Source organism: Schistocerca serialis, chromosome 3 (assembly GCF_023864345.2).
Source record: "Schistocerca serialis cubense isolate TAMUIC-IGC-003099 chromosome 3, iqSchSeri2.2, whole genome shotgun sequence".
Classification (NCBI taxonomy): domain Eukaryota; kingdom Metazoa; phylum Arthropoda; class Insecta; order Orthoptera; family Acrididae; genus Schistocerca; species Schistocerca serialis.
This window is the reverse complement of record NC_064640.1, coordinates 879124953-879145556: the sequence shown is the minus strand read 5'-3', so window position 1 is coordinate 879145556 and position 20604 is coordinate 879124953. Positions and strand designations below refer to the sequence as shown.

At 44.4% G+C, this 20604-nt stretch overlaps 1 protein-coding gene across 3 annotated transcripts in view; it reads left to right on the top strand.

The window, feature by feature from the left end:
* LOC126471079 (nuclear hormone receptor FTZ-F1 beta) overlaps window positions 1–20604 on the top strand; it is a 410975-nt gene that overhangs the window by 88520 nt on the left and 301851 nt on the right. The gene's annotated exons all lie outside the window — the stretch shown is intronic.

Below are 20604 nucleotides of genomic sequence, written 5' to 3'. Positions count from 1 at the left end.
TTCTATTCGTCTGGAGTCTGTTGTCACTATCGTTAGATTACCGGAGTAGTGGGTAACATATAAGACTTTATTTCCAGCTCACGCCTCTTGATGTTTGACTGTGGTAGCGAGCAATTCTGTTAACCCCTTACGGGTTGCCCTAGGGCAATTACTGCGTTACGATGCTTTAAGTCAAGCTTTAACAACAGACTTTATCTTCTGATGTTTGTAATAAAATTATATTATTCCACAAATCTGACGATGCTCGCATCTGACGAGGGAAACTGCCAATACTGAAGCAAATTTTGCGCAACCTTGCCTATTTGGTTGAATGTTGATTGCAACGGTCACTGTGTCCCCCCTCCCCGGCGAGCGATGTGTGCGTTTGTTTAGTGTTTTCCTTATGTCCCTTCGACTTATATGATCACAAAAACGTTGCGCGCATGAAAAGCATGAATGTCGGGTGCATTTAGGAATAACGTTGGCACAGCAGAAGAGTAGTCAGTACTGGAGCCTTGGCAAGCCCTGCAGACAATTGTGTAGGCTGCCAGCCGTACGCCGGTGACGCCCCAGTTTCATATCTTGTCGATTGCCTGAGCCGGCTGTCAGAAAAAAAAAAAAAAAAGGTTTAAATGGCTCTGAGCACTATGCGACTTAACTTCTGAGGTCATCGGTCGCCTAGAACTAATTAAACCTAACTAACCTAAGGACATCACACACATCCATGCCCGAGGCAGGATTCGAACCTGCGACCGAAGCGGTCGCTCGGCTCCAGACTGTAGCGCCTAGAACCGCACGGCCACTCCGGCCGGCCGGCTGTCAGCATTGTGTGTTTTTATTCTCTCTTTAGCTACTTTGCTGTCCAGCTTTACTTCTGCAACTACTTATTTCTTTTCCAACCCCACGCTGAAACGTACAAAGTTGGAGTCAGTAGCATGGTCAGGAGACTCCGTCGTAACATAAACACATGCAAATATCTTTTTATTTACGCAAGTATCAAATATGAAATTTCGAACTTTTTCGTAATTACTACTTTCCCAATCAAACACAAAAATGTTATGGATTCCTTTTTCTCAACTAACCGATGTAACTGGTTCAGCCGAAAATGGCTGCTTCCGGAAATTGTGGAATTTCTAATATTTCGCTACTGCCGTGACAGGAGACGCATAGTTAAGGAAGTGGGTTCTGTAACGAGCAGTCCGCACCGCACTTGCTAATTTTATGACGAATCTTCATCTAAGAGTCACCCATACCATCTGTATATGGGCCTTGATTTATAGTGTCATTCAATAGTGAAAAATTTTATAACTTGTGTAATCAATAAAGTAACTCTATATTTTTTAAAATATTGCTGCGTCCCGCCATTTTACCCTCGATTAAAGGCTCTGTCTCACTGGTTACGAACTATACTATTTTAGATGAAACTGTATTTTATGAATCAATTGATCTTATAAATTCGGGTGGCATAAAATGTAGGTATCCTTGTCAGATAGGAATGACGGAGTACATCGAAAAATTTCAAAGAAGGGCAGCACGTTTTGTATTATCGCGAAATATGGGCGACAGTGTCACTGAAATGATACAGACTTTGGGCTGGACATCATTAAAAGAAAGGCGTTTTTCGTTGCGACGGAATCTTCTCACAAAATTCGAATCACCAACTTTCTCCTCCGAATCCGAAAATATTTTGTTGACACCGACCTACATAGGGAGAAACGATCACCACGACAAAATAAGGGAAATCAGAGCTCGTACGGAAAGATACAGGTGTTCGTTCTTTCCGCGCGCTATACGAGATTGGAATAATGGAGAATTGTGAAGGTGGTTCGATGAACCCATGCCAGGCACTTATATGTGATTCTTCGAATCTGATATCACCAGGATTATGCATTTCAATGTTTTTTGGCTCGGTACTGATGGGGTAGTCTCTTGTACCAGAGATACAAGGGTAGCTCTTAAATATTTTTCTGTTATTTATAGCTTCTATAAATGATTTATATACGTAATAAAAGGACTAATTTACACCTTGGTTCAGAGTTCACGCTAAACTATAGTCAGTTAACTGGCTGAAGCAAGAGAAATATGGCACTTCCAATAAGATACTTCCTACTGAACACTGTCGTATCTACTTCAGGATAGCTGAAGTTTTTTGAACTAAATCAATAACATGAAAGTTAAACTGAAGACTTAGATATGTTGGAAGTGTTCTAGGAACCTGCGGTACATTTGTAAAAGAAGCCGCGTGTAAGACGCTAGCCCGACTAGTTCTAGAGTACTTCTCCATATGCTTGGAAGAAGACATCGAACGAAATCGAGTTGGAGAAATTTGCAGAACTGGTAATGGAAGAATACTGTATAATAGTTCCGCTATCTCCATCGTATATCACGCGTCTTGATCACGTAAATAAAATAGACTAAGGCGCTTACCGCTACTGGAATAGGACAGAGGGTCGCTAATATTAGTAGGAACTACCTTCCACTGCTGTACTCTGGATAATGGAATATATAAGTAGAAGTAAGTTGCGCGATATAAAACTGCATCGCGGTGTGAAAATTATCTTTCTACAATCATTTCGCATTTATGAAATACCTACTTCTACTAGCCGATACTGCATGAAAATATTGTAAGATTCTCGTCTCGCTTTTCACTGAACAGATCACATATTAAAGATAGCATCAGTCGTATGAAGAAGCGAGGGCAGGGTGAACTCGTAATTTAAGCTGACCAGGGAGATGAATCTACTCCAATAGCCAACCAGGAAGATGATTCTGTTTTTAGTTACAATCGACCGTAAGCCTTAAATCCGTCGCAGTTTGTGTGATCATTGACCGTATGTACAGCTTAACGACTGCATGAGGCATCGCTGCCTGGTGTAGAAAATTCGCGTCTCTAGTACGTGCTTCTTATCTGCCTCGAATCGATCGCGCTTGATGAATCAGCGCCTCGGCGTTTAACCGACCCCTCCAATAAGAGCGAAACGCACTTCGAGCGATATTTCCGGTACACTCCGAAACAATGACAATGACATACTGAACCACCCCTCACAGGTCGTAGAGGATCCGAGTCGTAAAACATCTGCGATACTTCATGTTTTCGCGGTGCAACAACTGATCCCTTAAATTTCGGCAGTGCAACCGCATAAATTCTGTCACCTAATATTTCGGCCGTATCACATTTGGTCATTTTCAGAGTGAACCGACAGATTGAAGCCACGGCAATCGTTCCATCGTTTTAAACCACAGGTAAACAAGCGCCAGAGACGCCGATCAGCGGCAAAGAGTATGAATAACTTGAATGTGCTTCCACGCCGTCGGTCCATGCAGGGATATCAGATGGCTCTGAGCATTAAGGGGCTTAACATCTGAGGTCATCAGTCTGCAAGGATATCGATGCAACATTATTAACTGCACTGTAGCGACGTCTTCTCGAGTTTTCTACATGAAGGTATATGGTCGAAACATTAGAAGAAGATGTAGAGTTTATTCAACTGCTCTTCCGAAATTTAATGGATCTGCAAAACTTCTAGTATCACTCTCTTTCCTTTTCTCCACTTACGTAGGATTTATTTCATTCACCAGCATCTGTGCTCCTAGTGTCCGAAGGGTTCATCAAGTGTCGGCGATTAATCTAGACTACTCATTTTCTGTTATCGGTGCTGACATTCTGATCTGTATTATACTTCTTTGTCAAGTACTCTGTCAAAGTCTTTTACAGCTGACCTACTACTGCGTTTCAGAGCTGGATTCCACTCCACTGTCTTTCCTAATCTTAGTTGACAGTGTGTAATACTGATTGTGCTGACGTCATCGGACCTGGAAACGAGACGCACCAACGTTCACGATTACAGGTTTCCTGAAGTTTCCTTCACTGTCAGTCATTGTCTTTTCCCGTATGCTTTTAACACACTAATTTCTCAACGGTCATTAGCGATAGCTTATCTACACTACTGGCCATTAAATTGCTACACCACGAAGATGAAGTGCTACAAACGCGAAATTTAACCGACAGGAAGAAGATGCTGTGATATGCAAATGATTAGCTTTTCAGAGCATTCACACAAGGTTGGCGCCGGTGGCGACACATACAACGTCCTTACATGAGGAAAGTTTCCAGCCGATTTTTCATACACAAACGGCAGTTGACCGGCGTTGCCCGGTGAAACGTTGTTGTGAGAAATACGTACCATCACGTTTCCAACTTTGATAAAGGTTGGATTGTAGCCTATAGCGATTGCGGTTTATCGTATTGCGACATTGCTGCTCGCGTTGGTCGAGATCCAATGACTGTTAGCAGAATATGGAATCGGTGGGTTCAGAAGGGTAATACGGAACGCCGTGCTGGATCCCAACGGCCTCGTATCACTAGCAGTCGAGATGACAGGCATCTTATCCGCATGGCTGTAACGGATCGTGCAGCCACGTCTCGATCCCTCAGTCAACAGAGGGGGACGTTTGCAAGACAACAAACATCTGCACGAACAGTCCCACGGCGTTTGCAGCAGCATGGACTACCAGCTCGGAGACCGTGGCTGCGGTTACACTTGACGCTGCATCACAGACTGGAGCGCCTGCGATGGTGTACTCAACGACGAATCTAGGTGCACGAATGGCAAAACGTCATTTTTTCGGATGAATCCTGGTTCTGTTTACAGCATCATGATGGTCGCATCCGTGTTTGTCGACATCGCGGTGGACGCACATAGGAAGCGTGAATTCGTCATCGCCATACTGGCGTATCACCAGGCGTGATGGTATGGGGTGCCATTGGTTACGGTTACCTCTCGTTCGCATTGAGGACACTTTGTACAGTGGACGTTACATTTCAGATGTAATGACCGGTGGCTCTACCGTTCATTCGATCCCTGCGAACCCATACATTTCAGCAGGATAATGCACGACCGCATGTTGCAGGTCCTGTACGGGCCTTTCTGGATACAGAAAATGTTCGACTGCTGCCCTGGCCAGCACATTCTCCAGATCTCTCACCAATTGAAAACGTTTGGTCAATGGTGGCCGAGCAACTGGCTCGTCACAATACGGCAGTCACTACTCTTGATGAACTGTGGTATTGTGTTGAAGCTGCCTGGGCAGTTGTACCTGTACACGCCATCCAAGCTGTGTTTGACTCAATGCCCAGGCGTATCAAGGCCGTTATTACGGCCAGAGGTGGTTGTTCTGGGTACTGATTTGTCGGGATCTATGCACCCAAATTGCGTAAAAATGTAATCACATGTCAGTTCTAGTATATTTGTCCAATGAATACCAGTTTATCATCTGCATTTCTTCTTGGTGTAGCAATTTTAATGGCCAGTAGTGTACTCCTTTGTCAAGTACTCTGTCACAGTCTTTTTACAGTTGACCTGCTACTACGTTTCATAGCTGGATTCCACTCCACTGTCTTTCTTAATCTTAGTTGACAGTGTGTAATACTGATTGTGCTGACGTCGTCGGACCTGGAAACGAGACGCACCAACGTTCACGATTACGGGTTTCCTGAAGTTTCCTTCACTGTCAGTTATTGTCTTTTCCCGTATGCTTTTAACACACTAATTTATCAACGGTCATTAGCGATAGCTTATCTAGCTCACTGAGATACGGGTAACCTAGCCCCTCTCTACAATTTCTAGAGTTGTGTTTTTCACCGTTCGCACTCCATTAGTACAGTGGAGCTCTGGTGAAGGCGCCATACTTCTAAGGTTCCTTGTAAATACTGAGTAGTGTCGAATGAAATATGGTATACTGCCGCTTACACCTGCTTTAGGTGACTGAACTTAGTCTAACGTTCCTGCAGTCAGTAGATTCCGTGCCTGAAGTGTGATGCTAGAAAGTCTGCAAAATACGTATGTGTGGGTCATGTTTTTTTAGGCGTGGAAACAAATAGAAGTCAGTGTTTCAGGAGACTGCTAGGGCTCGTTTCTGGCCAGATCCGTTGTCCTCATGGAACACGATTATTATTGTTTTAGAGCCCAATCCTCTTCACACACAAATTTTCGTCCAGTTGTCCCAGAATAATGTCTTTGTTGTGGATTGGCAAGAGAGCCAACCCACTATGAGAGGAAGGCGAAAGGCACGCGTTTAAGCTCACGCAGGCTGGCGTGAGGTCTGGAACAGGACACGGAAATGAGACTAGTAAAAAACGTACGTAGCTTCTGGAATACTTGACTTTAATCCATAATTGGTGAACATCGCTCTTGACGGTACATGTTTTACAGCATCAATAGTAACTGGTAATGGCGCCTTGCTATGTCGTAGCAAATGACGTAGCTGAAGACCAGGCTAACTATCGTCTCGGCAAATGAGAGCGTAATTTGTCAGTGAACCATCGCTAGCAAAGTCGGCTGTACAACTGGGGCGAGTGCTAGGAAGTGTCTCTAGACCTGCCGTGTGGCGGCGCTCGGTCTGCAATCACTGATAGTGGCGACACGCGCGTCCGACGTATACTAACGGACCGCGGCCGATTTAAAGGCTACCACCTAGCAAGTGTGCTGTCTGGCGGTGACACCACAGGCTTAGTATTAATCAAATGTTGTTTTACATACTGCAGTGTCTTCGTTGTTCAGAAGTACGATGCAATGCTTCTTCTGACATGCATGCATGCATGCAATTTACTCACGTTCGAATTCACTTAGCTAGGACATAATGCACTCAAAACTACACAGAACACTGTTCTGTCCACGACTCACACTGGTGCAGGTGCTGCTCGTGGTCAGATATAACAGCGCAACCTGCAGGCTTGCCTAGCATCTGCATTTATGTTCAAGAATGGGGCCGTCCGGGGTGGCCGAGCGGTTCTAGGCGCTACAGTCTGGAATCGCGCGACCGCTACGGTCGCAGGTTCGAATCCTGCCTCGGGCATGGATTTGTGTGATGTGCTTAGGTTAGTTAGGTTTAAGTAGTTCTAAGTTCTAGGGGATTGATGATCTCAGAAGTTAAGTCCCATAGTGCTCAGAGCCATTTGAACCATTTTTTCAAGAATGTATTTATCGTGGTGTTTCCATATTTTGGTCCATCCACTGTACATATCAATCACTGTATTTGTATTGTCATTACTTTCGGTCTGTATTTTATGAAATTTTCAGTTCAATTGATACACTGTAACTAATTGATCTCTGTACGTTAGTAATGCTCTACCAGTATTGTAATAACTTCATGCCCTTGAGACATAAAAATAAAGGAAGGAAGTAAGTACTATCACTTCTGGTTTCACCTGCCCATTTGTTAACACCTGGAAAAGAGGTAAAAGAATCCATCTAATTCTCCATCAAGATTTTAAATTTCCACTGGCGATAAATCGTCCAAAAAGAAGCATTTTTGACGACACTTTATTAAAACATACGCAACGCCGCTGCTTTAATACCCCGCACGAACAAAAGCGTTCCGTAAGTCACGTTGACCCTATTGTGCAACGTGTGCCAACATAACAAAAAAATGCCTTTCTTGTCTTCTTTGGTTTTCGGCCTCTTTTTCGCAGTTGCACGTATACAAGTTGTATAGGTTAATTTCCGTATTTAGCAACTATAATAAAAGTCTTATTATGTTCGAGTATAATTATTTTTCTGGAGACTAGAAATCTACGTCTGTAGGACGTCATCTTCGTGGTGTAGCAATTTTAATAGCCATTGGTGTATATCAGTGCTCTGTCCGTGTCAGTCCGAGAATGTGTCACCTTGTCTCCGTACAAGAGTGAAGTGTTTTGCGCAGCGAAGTGCCTTAGGTGTGCAGCGCGAGTGCGTGCCTTCGAGAAGACCGGCTGGTCGTCTAAAATTACGTAGCCCACAGCTGTGGGTGGCGACGATATCCCCGCGCCGCAGATAAGAGGCCGAGCCGTGATTGCCGGCTGCGACTGCACGTGGTGGCCTTGCGTCGTCTCGCCTCAACCCTGCTTTCCTGGGCCAACTACGACGTACAACAGCAAAGGCAGTCCTCTCAGACAGCAGCTGGACAAGATGGAAGTGAAACAATATGCTCAATTTGCTGTGTTATGAAATTAGTATAGTAGGGCTCATTCTGGGACAGGTAAACTTCGGGCGAAACATCACTTCCGGTGAGCACCTTTCGCTAAAACTTCGAAAAGCATCAAGAAATGTTGCGGCGCTATCGTATTATAAGCCCGTATCGATAATACGACTGCGGACTACCGAGATGTCACAACTTTTCTCAGTTTTCTCACGGTTGGTTGGTCGGTTGATTTGGGGGAGGGGACCAAACAGCGAGGTCATCGTTCCCGTCGGATTAGGGAAGGAAGTCGGCCGTGCTCTTCCAAAGGAACCATCCCGGCATTTGCCTGAAGCGACTTAGGGAAATCACGGAGAACATAAATCAGGATGGCCGGACGCGGGTTAGAACCGTCGTCTTCCCGAATACGAGTCCTGTGTGCTAAACACTGGGCTACCTAGCTCGGTCATAGTTTTGGGACTCAAAGGGTTAAAAACCACTCTTTTCTCAATATCTCAGTTGATTGAAGACTTAAATGGATTAACTGTGCAATAAAATTACGTGCCACTCAGAGTACTGTCATATGCCACAAATTTCATTTCGATATTTTGAAAGGTTCGCCCACGAAAGGCAGAGTTCCCATGTTCGAGTCGCGGTCTGGCGCGCAGTTTTAATTTGCTTGGAAGTTTCAATCATTAGTGTGTCTGAACATACCACCAGGCCTGACTCAAAGTTTCATTGTCACTGAAACTTCCGAATATGGTTTCTGAACCCTAATACCGACGAATCTCTCAGAAGTTTGCGTCGATAGCTCGGGAGAAGCAACAGCCACGTTCCAGTCCCGGTCTGCCACAATTCTCAACTGTCAAAACTTGTGCAGGTTCAGAATATCTGGACGGTCTGTACTGACATTGTTTCGTGCCATTGCATCTTCGCTACTTTCGTCCTCATTGCTCCATTTATTTCTTTTCACTGTATCAAATTCTTTTCTCATACATTAAGGTGACAAATATCACGTGATACTTCCTAATAAGGTGTTGGTCCTGCTTTTATCCAGCGTAGTGCAGCAACTCGACGTGACATGGACTCAACAAGTCGTCCGAAGCCTCTAATATTTCTGGCTTGGTCAGTCATCATATTAGGCTCCAAGAAGCTGTATCCAGAGCAGTGGAGATGCAAGAAGTATATAGATGACGAAATGTGGTGTGAGGTACCTGTGACAGATGTTAGATTCGGTACCATTCCCGTGAGAAAGACCGCCTGCATAATGCTCAACAGCTGACTATCAATCAGTCATTTTAGAATTATCAAAAACAATTTAAATCAAAAACAAAAGGCTGACGAAATTGCAGACGAAGCACTTCGGAAGCGTTCGGGTCACGCCTTTTCTGGTACGGCGCGCGAAGTGTTTCGGGCTGTTCGTCACTCTGGATTAGACAGTCGAGAAGAACAAACATGTTGTCTGTCGTAGGATGTGTTTCCAATTTTTATTTAAGTTCCTGTTCGTCACTCTGGATTAGGCAGTCATGTTGTGTGTGGCAGGATATGTTTGCCAGTATTCAGTATTAAAAGATTCACTCCTGTTGTCGTGAGGCACAGACACGTACCACAAATAGTGTAAAGATACATCTTCGTAAACATTGTGTTTGATCATGTACTTTGCTGTATCAGAAGGTGTTGTATTAAGATCATGTAGTCTTCTCGTGTGGCCATATTAAAATACGCGAGTGGCATCCCAAGAAGTGATACATTATTTCAGAAGAGAACCTCGCTAAAAGTCAGTTCCAGCCTAAAGATACAGAACCTACGACCTGCGTGCTGTTTTCTACGCTGGGAACATCAAGTTGAAGACAGCAGGTTAGTGAACTATAACAGAACCTTCGTATTCCACACAGCGCAGTGGAAACAACTAGGTGCCTCACGTGTACTGCATGCACAGAACAAATGTGCTCAGTGACGTCATCTGCAGTAATGCAGAGGAGGTAGAGGAGGATGATCGTTATTAACATCAACAATCAATTCATTCTTCCTTTCTTGCCGTAAGTCTCATGCAGAAATAATGAGCTATGCTGCATGTATAGCCGTCGATAATTGCGGAACTGTTGCCAGTGCAGGATTTTGTGCACGAACTGGCCTCTCGATTATGTCACATAAACGTTCGATGGGATTCATGTCGGGGGATCTGGGTGGGCGAACCTCTCGCTCGAATTGTCCAGAGTGTTCTTCAAACCAATCGCGGACAATTGTGGCCCGGTGACATGGTGTATCGTCATCCATAAAACTCCCATCCATGAATGGCTGCAAGTGGTCTCCTAGTAGCTGAACATAACCATTTGCAGTCAATGATCGGTTCAGTTGGACCAGAGGACCCAGTCCATTCCACGTAAACACAGCTCACATCATTATGGAGCAACTAGCAACTTGCACAGTGCCTTATTGACAATGTCCATGGCTTCGTGGGGTCTGCGCAGCATTACAATCTCTACCATCAGTTCTTGCTAACTGAAATCGGGACTTATCTGAGTAGGTCACGGCTTTCCAGTCGTTTAGAGTCTAACCATTGTGGTTACGAACCCAGGAGAGGCGGTGTCTTGCTGATATGAAAGGGATTCACGTCGGTCCTGCTGCCATAGGCCATTAACGCCAAATTTCGTCGCATTGTCAAAAACGAATACGTTCATCGTACGTCCAACCTTGATTTCTTCGGTTATTTGTTTGTATGTCAGCAAACGCAAATGCTGTTGCTCTCGGTTGTTAAATGGAGACCATCGGCCACTGAGTTGTCCGTGGTCAGAGATAGTGCTTGAAATATGGTATTCTCGGCTCACTCTTCACTGTTAATGTCGGAATACTGAACTGCCTAACGATTTCCGAAGTGGAATGTCTCATGCGTCTAGCTGCAACTACAGTTTTGCGTTCAAAGTCTGTTAATCTCCGTCGTGCGCAATCGCTTCGGAGACCTTTTCGCATGAATCACCTGAGTTCAAATGACAGCTCCGCCAATGCACTGCCCTTTTATATCTTGTGTACGCAATACTACCGCCGTCTGTATGTGTGCGTATCGCTATCAAATGGTTCAAATGGCTCTGAGCACTGTGCGACTTAACTTCTAAGGTCATCAGTCGCCTAGAACTTTGAACTAATTAAACCCAACTAACCTAAGGACATCACACACATCCATGCCCGAGGCAGGATTCGAACCTGCGACCGTAGCGGTCGCTCGGCTCCAGACTGCAGCGCCGTATCGCTATCCGATGTCTTTTGTCCCCTCAGTGTATATCCCTTGTACCGGCCTAAACCACCATCCTCCACGAACTCTGTTCTCCTAGCGGAGCTATTTCCACAGCCTCGGAAACCGTAGGTCGCATCATCAGTGAGACTGAAAGCATGAGTCAAAAAAATGGCTCTGAGCACTATGGGACTTAACATCTGAGGTCATCAGTCCCCTAGAACTTAGAACTACTTAAACCTAACTAACCTAAGGACATCACACACATGCATGCCCGAGGCAGGGTTCGAACCTGCGACCGTAGCGATCGCGCGGTTCCAGACTGAAGCGCCTAGAACCGCTCGGCCACACCGGCCGGCAAAGCATGAGTCAGACCTGAAAACATGTTCAGATAACGTGATGGTTAAAGCGGCTCTTACGAAGCAGGAAATCACGGTTAAACTCCTGGTCTGGCACAGTTTCCAATTTTTCACGATGTGTTCCAGACTCAAATGGTTCAAATGGCTCTGAGCACTGTCAGACTTTTGCGGTCATCAGTCCCCTAGAACTCAGAACTACTTAAACCTAATTAACCTAAGGACATTACACACAGCCATGCCCGAGGCAGGATTCGAACCTGCGACCGTAGCGATCATGCGGTTCCAGACTGTAGCGCCTAGAACCGTTCGGCCACCCCGGCCGGCCGTTCCAGACTCAAATCAGTTGCACGTATGTCACCACGCACAACAGGAAACTATGCTGAATACGCGATTCGCGCAACTGTAGAGTGATACTTGAGAGATTCACGAAGCGAACACGACATTCTGGCCAGCCAAGTGTTGTGAAGTGCCAGTGTTGTTCTGCCAGCCACTTTCGAACACTTTTAGCCATGTGCCAAGGCGAATTATCTTACTAAAAAGTCCGTTCCCTCCAGGAATTAGAACCAAATTTTACTGGTGAATATAATTTGTAACCACGTCGATCCAGGTTGCCTTTCGTAAGCGTCAATGGTCATAGCATGGAAACATTCCACAATGCCTCGCCGCCTTGCGTTATTCCAAGATTCGTTCCAGTTTGTTTATTTTACTACTTAATCTCTTGTACCTGAAGTTCCCGTCAAGTGAATAACCGCGCGGTCGGTAACACATCCATTTAGCCGCTTAAGCAATGGAAATAACTTATGAAATCGCAAGCTAAGTTTTGTTAGAATGAACAGTTGAAAAGCAGAAATCCTGAAACTTCCTGGAAGATTGAAACTGTGTGCCGGACCGAGACTCGAACTCGGGACCTTTGCCTTTGCCAGTCCTCACAGCTTTACTTCTGCCAGTACCTCGTCTCCTACCTTCCAAACTTCATTCTCGAAACGGAAATCCTGAAATCCTGTTAGTTGATGTATATGATATATTACACAAACATTTTTAACAAGGCTGGAAATGAGATATACTAAAACAATGGAAAAGTGGGAATAGATTGGCAATAGGACGATGGCGTAGAAGCAGCCTACATTTTGTTTTGGCTGTATGCAACCTCCGTATTGTCTGTGACAAAAGGGAGATGTTTGTAAGCAGATTTCCGCCGATGACGTTCTATTGCTTTACTAGGGTCTAGAACGTATGCTAGTATAATGAATGTGCACTGTGGGCTACTGTATTTTGCATCCTATTCAAACTGAAATGGTTCAAATGGCTTTGAGCACTATGCGACTTAACGTCTGAGGTCATCAGTCGCCTACAACTTAGAACTAATTAAACCTAACTAACCTAAGGACATCACACACATCCATCCTGAGGCAGGATTCGAACCTGCGACCGTTGCGGTCGCTCGGTTCCAGACTGTAGCGCCTAGAACCGCACGGCCACTCCGGCCGGCTATTCAAACTGATTTTTCAACAGTGTGCCCATACTTCTGCTCGTCGATTGACAAAAGGCTTACGAAAGAAAAATACCTATTGCCCCACAAACCTGCGTGTGGACAAATATTTTCATCTGATAATCAAAATTCAGTTCATTAACAATCGCTATGCTGTTTCTCCATTATTGTACATCACCAGAATTTTGGAGAAAGTGTCGCAATTTTCATGATAACCTAAAACAAAGATTTATGTCTCTTTCGCCTACAATCGTCCTTTGCTATTACTACTGGAGAATCTTCCAGAAACACTATTGAGAAAATTTAGAGAACCCGTATTTGGAGCTGACGGTAGAACGTTTCTGCAGCCGCCAACCTGCATTTAGCTGTAAGACCACGAAGATTAGAGAAATGGGGTTCGTTCAGAGGTATATAGACAGTCGTTCTTGTGAGACTGTTTGCGAGTGGACCAGGACGGCAAATAACTGATAGTGGCACAAGTACCCTCCGATATGCACCATACCGTAGCTTGCGGAGTTTGTATGATTTAGCGTTTTTTCCGTTTAATACTCAGCAGTTATCGCTAGGAGCTGATGAAAACGATAGTCGAATGTTTGCAGTATTAAATTCTGTCTTGTAGAGCACATTTCAATGCCTTTCTCAAGGATAGGTGAAGGCCTAAGTAAATACTCACCTCTCCGTGATCGAGTTAGAAAGAAAGAGGTGCCTGCGTATTTGACTAAGTACTCCGATCTGTCTCTGTAGGTTCTCCTCGCGGCAGGCGTGCCGGTACTGGAGAAGTATTTTCAGAATCCTGATTGAAGTCTGGCTCCCGGAAGTCCACCATTAACTCTTCGAGGAACTCTTTCTCACCTAGTCCGTAATTTTAGACCACTTGTGGTACGACACACTGCATTTCGTTCGGCATTCGAAACTCAGTAACAGAGTATTAGAGTAGGTAGTGTCGGTATAAGTTACTTCTTTAGTTCAAAGCAATTTAATTTACTGATACACTAATGAGAAACTGAATTGGAGATTGCTGCTGTGAACAGATTAATGTGTCACACTTCTGACAGAAACATATAGATCAGCGTTTCTGAAATACAAAGAAACAGAGATTACTGAAATTATCGCAAGACCTTGCACGCTAGGTAAGCGGCGATACCCGTCGTCCTTCGGAGAAGGTATGCCTATTCCCTGCAAGATGTGGACGAATATTGTCCTGCTGGCCGATTGTCATTTACGAGGAAGTGCTGAAAAGTAATGCCTCCGAATTTTTTATATGAAAACTCTTAAATCTTTTGAAATAAAACAAACGTTATTAACATTCTACATCTTTGTTATTCATGTCTGTATATTTGCAGCCCTAAGCCTCTAGAGGGCTCCGATTTGTAGCGTGTAACATTGTGGTTCGTAACGTAAAGGCGGCAGGGGTAAAATACAGGGAGCGAAAGGCTGTATACCATTTGTGCAGAAATCAGATGGCAGTTATAAGAGTCGAGGGGCATGAAAGGGAAGCAGTGGTTGGGAAGGGAGTGAGACAGGGTTGTAGCCTCTCCCCGATGTTATTCAATCTGTATACTGAGCAAGCAGTAAAGGAAACAAAAGAAAAATTCGGAGTAGGTATTAAAATCCATGGAGAAGAAATAAAAACTTTGAAGTTCGCCGATGACATTGTAATTCTGTCAGAGACAGCAAAGGACTTTGAAGAGCAGTTGAACGGAATGGACAGTGTCTTGAAAGGAGGATATAAGATGAACATAAAAAAAAAGCAAAACGAGGATAATGGAATGTACTCGAATTAAGTCTGGTGATACCGAGGGAATTAGATTAGGAAATGAGACACTTAAAGTATTAAAGGAGTTTTGCTATTTGGGGAGCAAAATAACTGATGATGGTCGAAGTAGAGAGGATATAAAATGTAGACTGACAATGGCAACGAAAGCGTTTCTGAAGAAGGGAAATTTGTTAACATCGAGTATAGATTTAAGTGTCTGGCAGTCGTTTCTGAAAGTATTAGTATGGAGTGTAGCCATGTATGGAATTGAAACGTGGACGATAAATAGTTTAGACAAGAAGAGAATAGAAGCTTTCGAAATGTGGTGCTACAGAAGAATGCTGAAGATTAGATGGGTAGATCACATAACTAATGAGGAGGTATTGAATAGAAATGGGGAGAAGAGGAGTTTGTGGCACAACTTGACTAGAAGAAGGGACCGGTTGGTAGGACATATTCTGAGGCATCAAGGGATCACAAATTTAGCATTGGAGGGCAGCGTGGAGGGTAAAAATTGTAGAGGGAGACCAAGAGATGAATACAAGAAGGAGATTCAGAAGGATGTAGGTTGCAGTAAGCACTGGGAGATGAAGAATGGTTGAAATGGCTCTGAGCACTATGGGACTTAACATTTGAGGTCATCAGTCCCCTAGAACTTAGAACTAATTAAACCAAACTAACCTAAGGACATCGCACACATCCATGCCAGAGGCAGGATTCGAACCTGCGACCGTAGCAGTCGCGCGGTTCCGGACTGAAGCGCCTAGAACCGCTTGGCCACAACGGCCGGCGAGATGATGAAGCTTGCACAGGATAGAGTAGCATGGAGAGCTGCATCAAACAAGTCTCAGGACTGAAGACCACAACAACAACAACAACAACAGCAACAACGTAGCAATGTGAGTGCGTGATAAACAGCATTCTGTAATCAAGTTTCGAATTGGAAGGGTTCGTCCACAAATGGGAAACCCTCTGCTTCAGTATGACAGTGCCAGACCACACACGATTGCTGCGAGATCTAGAACAATCCGACGCCTTGGGGTCACTGTCGTCGATCACCCTCCGCGCAGTCCCGACTTGGCTTCATCAGATTTTCATCTGTTTCCAGAACTTAAAGAACACCTTCGAGGACTTCACTTTGATAGTGATGAAGCAGAGGTGAGGTCATGGCCCCGTCAACAATGTGAAACATTTTACACTGACGGTATCAATACAATGGTGTCTTATTGAGAGGAACATGTTTATCGACAGGGTAACCATGTTTAGAATAAGTATATAGACATGGAAAAAAAGGTAGAATGTTATTTAAAAAAGCTTTAAGAGTTTTCACATAAAAAATTCGGTGGATTACTTTTCAGTAAGTCTCCGTGCGTCGCTAACCAATGTTACCATAGCGCGGTAACCATGGCAGCGCCGAACATTTATGCTGCCATCCGAGGCACGAGCTTCCTCTACAATGGTAGTGTGCACGTTACGAGCGAAGACACATCGTACGTTCTATACGACATTCCTGTATTTACCCATGAGTATTCACCATCACAAAAAACACGCCGGACTAGAAATCAGTCGCCTACAGAATACATCACGGCAATACCACGTAACACCACCTCTAGCTTTGATAATTAACGGGCTCTAATCGAAGGGGAAGACAATCCTTAAGTTTCTTCAGGCATGCCATATGCAGAAAAGCTACTCGTTTAAGATTAGCTCGCGCAGTACTATAAAATTGTGAGAATTTTGGTGGCTAAGTTTCACACGCTGTTACAAATAGTCCCAGGAATTTCGTAGGAGATTAAGCGTGATTTAGCGTGCCAATCGACGTGCGATACGGCCCATGGATGTTCATCAAACCAGGAACGTATGCGATGTGAAAACAGCTATTGTCATCCTTAAAGATAGCAGTGTTTGCAGCATATTCACCTAGAAGATGAAGAAGGAGGGCAACACTTGAAGAGTGGCAATGTCATATGTTCTAAGTGCAAAATCTCGCATTTGTAAGGAGAATTAAAAATATATCTCTTTTTGTTCACACCCTATTTGCTTCCAAAAATTAGAGAACGTATTCCGACACCACATAATTCACGCTCACCTCATCACTGTAAAAAATGCTAAGACAAATTAGAAAAAAATTACTGTAAACGGCAACAAAGTAGATCTATTTTTAGATTTTAAAACATCTGTACGATTTTCATCTTTTAACCGTATGTTTCGCCTTTATGGGGCGAGAGGGATGAAATAATGGTAAAAAAGACTACGACGCCTTACTGTGCCATTGATGAATTTTTGTACACTTAAGTTTTTGTTAATCCTAGAGCATTTTATCATGTAGTTTATTACCGTGTATAACTATTAACCGATTGTTAATGGACTGAATTCCCGTTGTTTCTGTTTATCAGGATAACTGAAAATGGTGTAAGACCGAACTTGTCCAAGAGTACTCAAATTAGAAAACGGCAGTTGCAGACTGTATCAAATCGTACGAACGGCTGTAGCAGACTAAAATTGAAGCCAGGGGCAAGCCTGCTGTAAGAACTCCAGCGTACCGATCGGGTTAAAGCGCTTTATCGTATTTTTATAACCGAAGATGCGAGTGACAGACTTAGGGGAGTGGCTAAAGGACTTGCGGATGAGATGCAGGTGCCGATAGTGTTTCTCTTATACGTGCAGAATGCAACGTCTAGCGAGATAAGAACATACTTTGCAGTTAGACGTTAGTCAGAAGACTCCTGTTCAGAAAAGCGGTATATGGAAAGGCAATAGGAGTAATCCACTAAATTACTGGCCCGTGGATATGCTGGATTTTGGAACATATATTGTGTTCGGCCATTATGAATTACCTCGAAGAGAACGTTGTTTGGTTGTTTTGGGGAAGGAGACCAGACAGCGAGGTCATCGGTCTCATCGGATGAGGGAAGGACGGGGAAGGAAGTCGGCCGTGCCCTTTGACAGGAACCATACCGGCATTTGCCTGGAGCGATTTAGGGAAATCACGGAAAACACAAATCAGGATGGCCGGACGCGGGATTGAACCGTCGTCTTCCCGAATGCGAGTCCAGTGTCTAACCACTGCGCAACCTCGCTCGGTCGAAGAGAATGGTCTATTGACACAGTCAACACGGATTTAGAAAACATCGTTCTTGTGAAACACAACTAGCTCTTAACTCACACGAAGTGCTGAGCGCTATCGACAAGGGATTTCAAACAGATTTCTTATTTCTAGATTTTCAGATGGCTTTTTGACACCATACCTCACAAGCGGCTTGTAAGCAAATTACATGCTTATGGAACATCGTCTCTGTTGTGTCTAGACAAGACAGCCTAGACACAATGAGAGGAAGCCGAAAGGCACGCGCTAAGTTAAAGCAGGATGGCGTGAGGTCTGAAACAGGATACGTAATGAATGCTATAAAGAAAAGTACGTAGCTTCTGGAATACTTAACTTTAATCCATCCTTTTGGTACATCTGGAGATTGTGGCGATACAAGTGAGACTCTTTAGATACATGCAATGTTACTAATGGCGCCTTGCTAGGTCGTAGCCATTGGCTTAGCTGAAGGCTATTCTAACTATCTGCTCTGCAAATGAGCGAGGCTTCGTCAGTGTGCATCGCTAGCTACGTCGTCCGTACAACTGGGGCGAGTGCTAGTCCGTATCTCGAGACCTGCCTTGTGGTGGCGCTCGGTCTGCGATCACACAGTGGCGACACGCGGGTCCGACATGTACTAATGGACCGCGGCCGATTTAAAACTACCACCTAGCAAGTGTGGTGTCTGGCGTTGACACCACAGTCTCAGTTATGAGAATGGATTCGTGATTTCGTATCAGAGAGGTCACAGTTCGTATTAATTGACGGAAAGTCATCGAGTAAAACAGAAGTGATTTCTGGCGCTCCCCAAGGTAGTGTTATATGCCCGCTGCTGTTCCTTATCGATATAAACGATTTAGGAGAAAATCTGAGCAGCTGTCTTAGGTTGTTCGCGGATGATGCTGTCCTTTACCGTCTAGTAAAATCATCAGAAGATCAAACCCATTTGCAAAACAATTTAGATAAGTTATCTGTATGGTGTGAAAATTGACAATCGACCGTAAATAATGAAAAGTGTGAGGTTATCCACATGAGTGCTAAAAGGAGTCCGTTAAACTTAGGTTACACGTAAATCAGTCCAATCCAAAGGCCGTAAATTCTACTACGTACCTAGGAATTACAGTTACGAGTAACGTAAATTGTAAAGAACGCACAGAAAATGGTGTGGTTAGGCGAACCAAAGACTGCGTTTAATTGGCAGAACATTTAGAAGATGCAACAGATTTACTAAAGAAGCTGCCTAAACCACACTTGTCCGTCGTCTTTTGAAGTACTGCTGCGCAGTGTGGGAGACTTACCAGGCAAGATTGACGGAGTACACCGAGAAAGTTGAAAGAAGGGCAGCACGTTTAGTAATATCGAAAAATAGGGGAGAGAGTGTCACGGACATGATACAGGATTTGGGGTGAATATCATTAAAACAAAGGCGTTTCTCGTTGCGGCGGCATCTTTTCACGAACTTTCAATTAGTAACTTTCTGCACCGAATGCGAGAATATTTTGATGGCGCCGACATACACAGAGAGAAATGATCATCATAACAGAATAAGGGAAATCAGAGCCCAGTACGTTGTCCTCGATGGTGAGTGTTCATCGGAGGTGAGGGTATCATCTGGAGTGCCCCAGGGAAGTGTGGTAGGTCCGCTGTTGTTTTCTATCTACATAAATGATCTTTTGGATAGGGTGGATAGCAATGTGCGGCTGTTTGCGGATGATGCTGTGGTGTACGGGAAGGTGTCGTCGTTGAGTGACTGTAGGAGGATACAAGATGACTTGGACAGGATTTGTGACTGGTGTAAAGAATGGCAGTTAACTCTAAATATAGATAAATGTTAATTAATGCAGATGAATGGGAAAAAGAATCCCGTAATGTTTGAATACTCCATTAGTACTGTAGCGCTTGACACAGTCACGTCGATTACATATTTGGGCGCCACATTGCAGAGCGATATGAAGTGGGACAAGCATGTAATGGCAGTTGTGGGGAAGGCAGATAGTCGTCTTCGGTTCATTGGTAGAATTTTGGGAAGATGTGGTTCATCTGCAAAGGAGACCGCTTATAAAACACTAATACGACCTATTCTTGAGTACTGCTCGAGCATTTGGGATCCCTATCAGGTCGGATTGAGGGAGGACATTGAAGCAATTCTGAGGCGGGCTGCTAGATTTGTTACTGGTAGGTTTGATCATCACACGAGTGTTACGGAAATGCTTCAGCAACACGGGTGGGAGTCTCTGGAGGAAAGGAGGCGTTCTTTTCGTGAATCGCTACTGAGGAAATTTAGAGAACCAGCATTTGAGGCTGACTGCAGTACAATTTTACTACCGCCAACTTACATTTCGCGGAAAGACCACAAAGATAAGATAAGAGAGATTAGGGCTCGTACAGAGGCATATAGGCAGTCATTTTTCCCTCGTTCTGTTTGGGAGTGGAACAGGGAGAGAAGATGCTAGTTGTGGTACGAGGTACCCTCCGCCACGCACCGTATGGTGGATTGCGGAGTATGTATGTAGATGTAGATATTGGTGTTCGTTTTTTTCCGCCCGCTGTTCGAGAGTGGAATAATAGAGAAATATTGTGAAGGTGGTTCGATGAACGCTCTGCGATTTGCAGAGTATCCTAATAGACGTAGACGTAGCTGTAGACAGTCTGTAGGAACATCGGTGTCGGACATGGTGAGCATGCGCCCCCTCGTTCATTTCTTGCGGCCGCTGGCTTCACTGCAGAGGGGTGAAAGGCGGGGGCAGAGGAAGGAGGAAGCGGAAGTGCAGA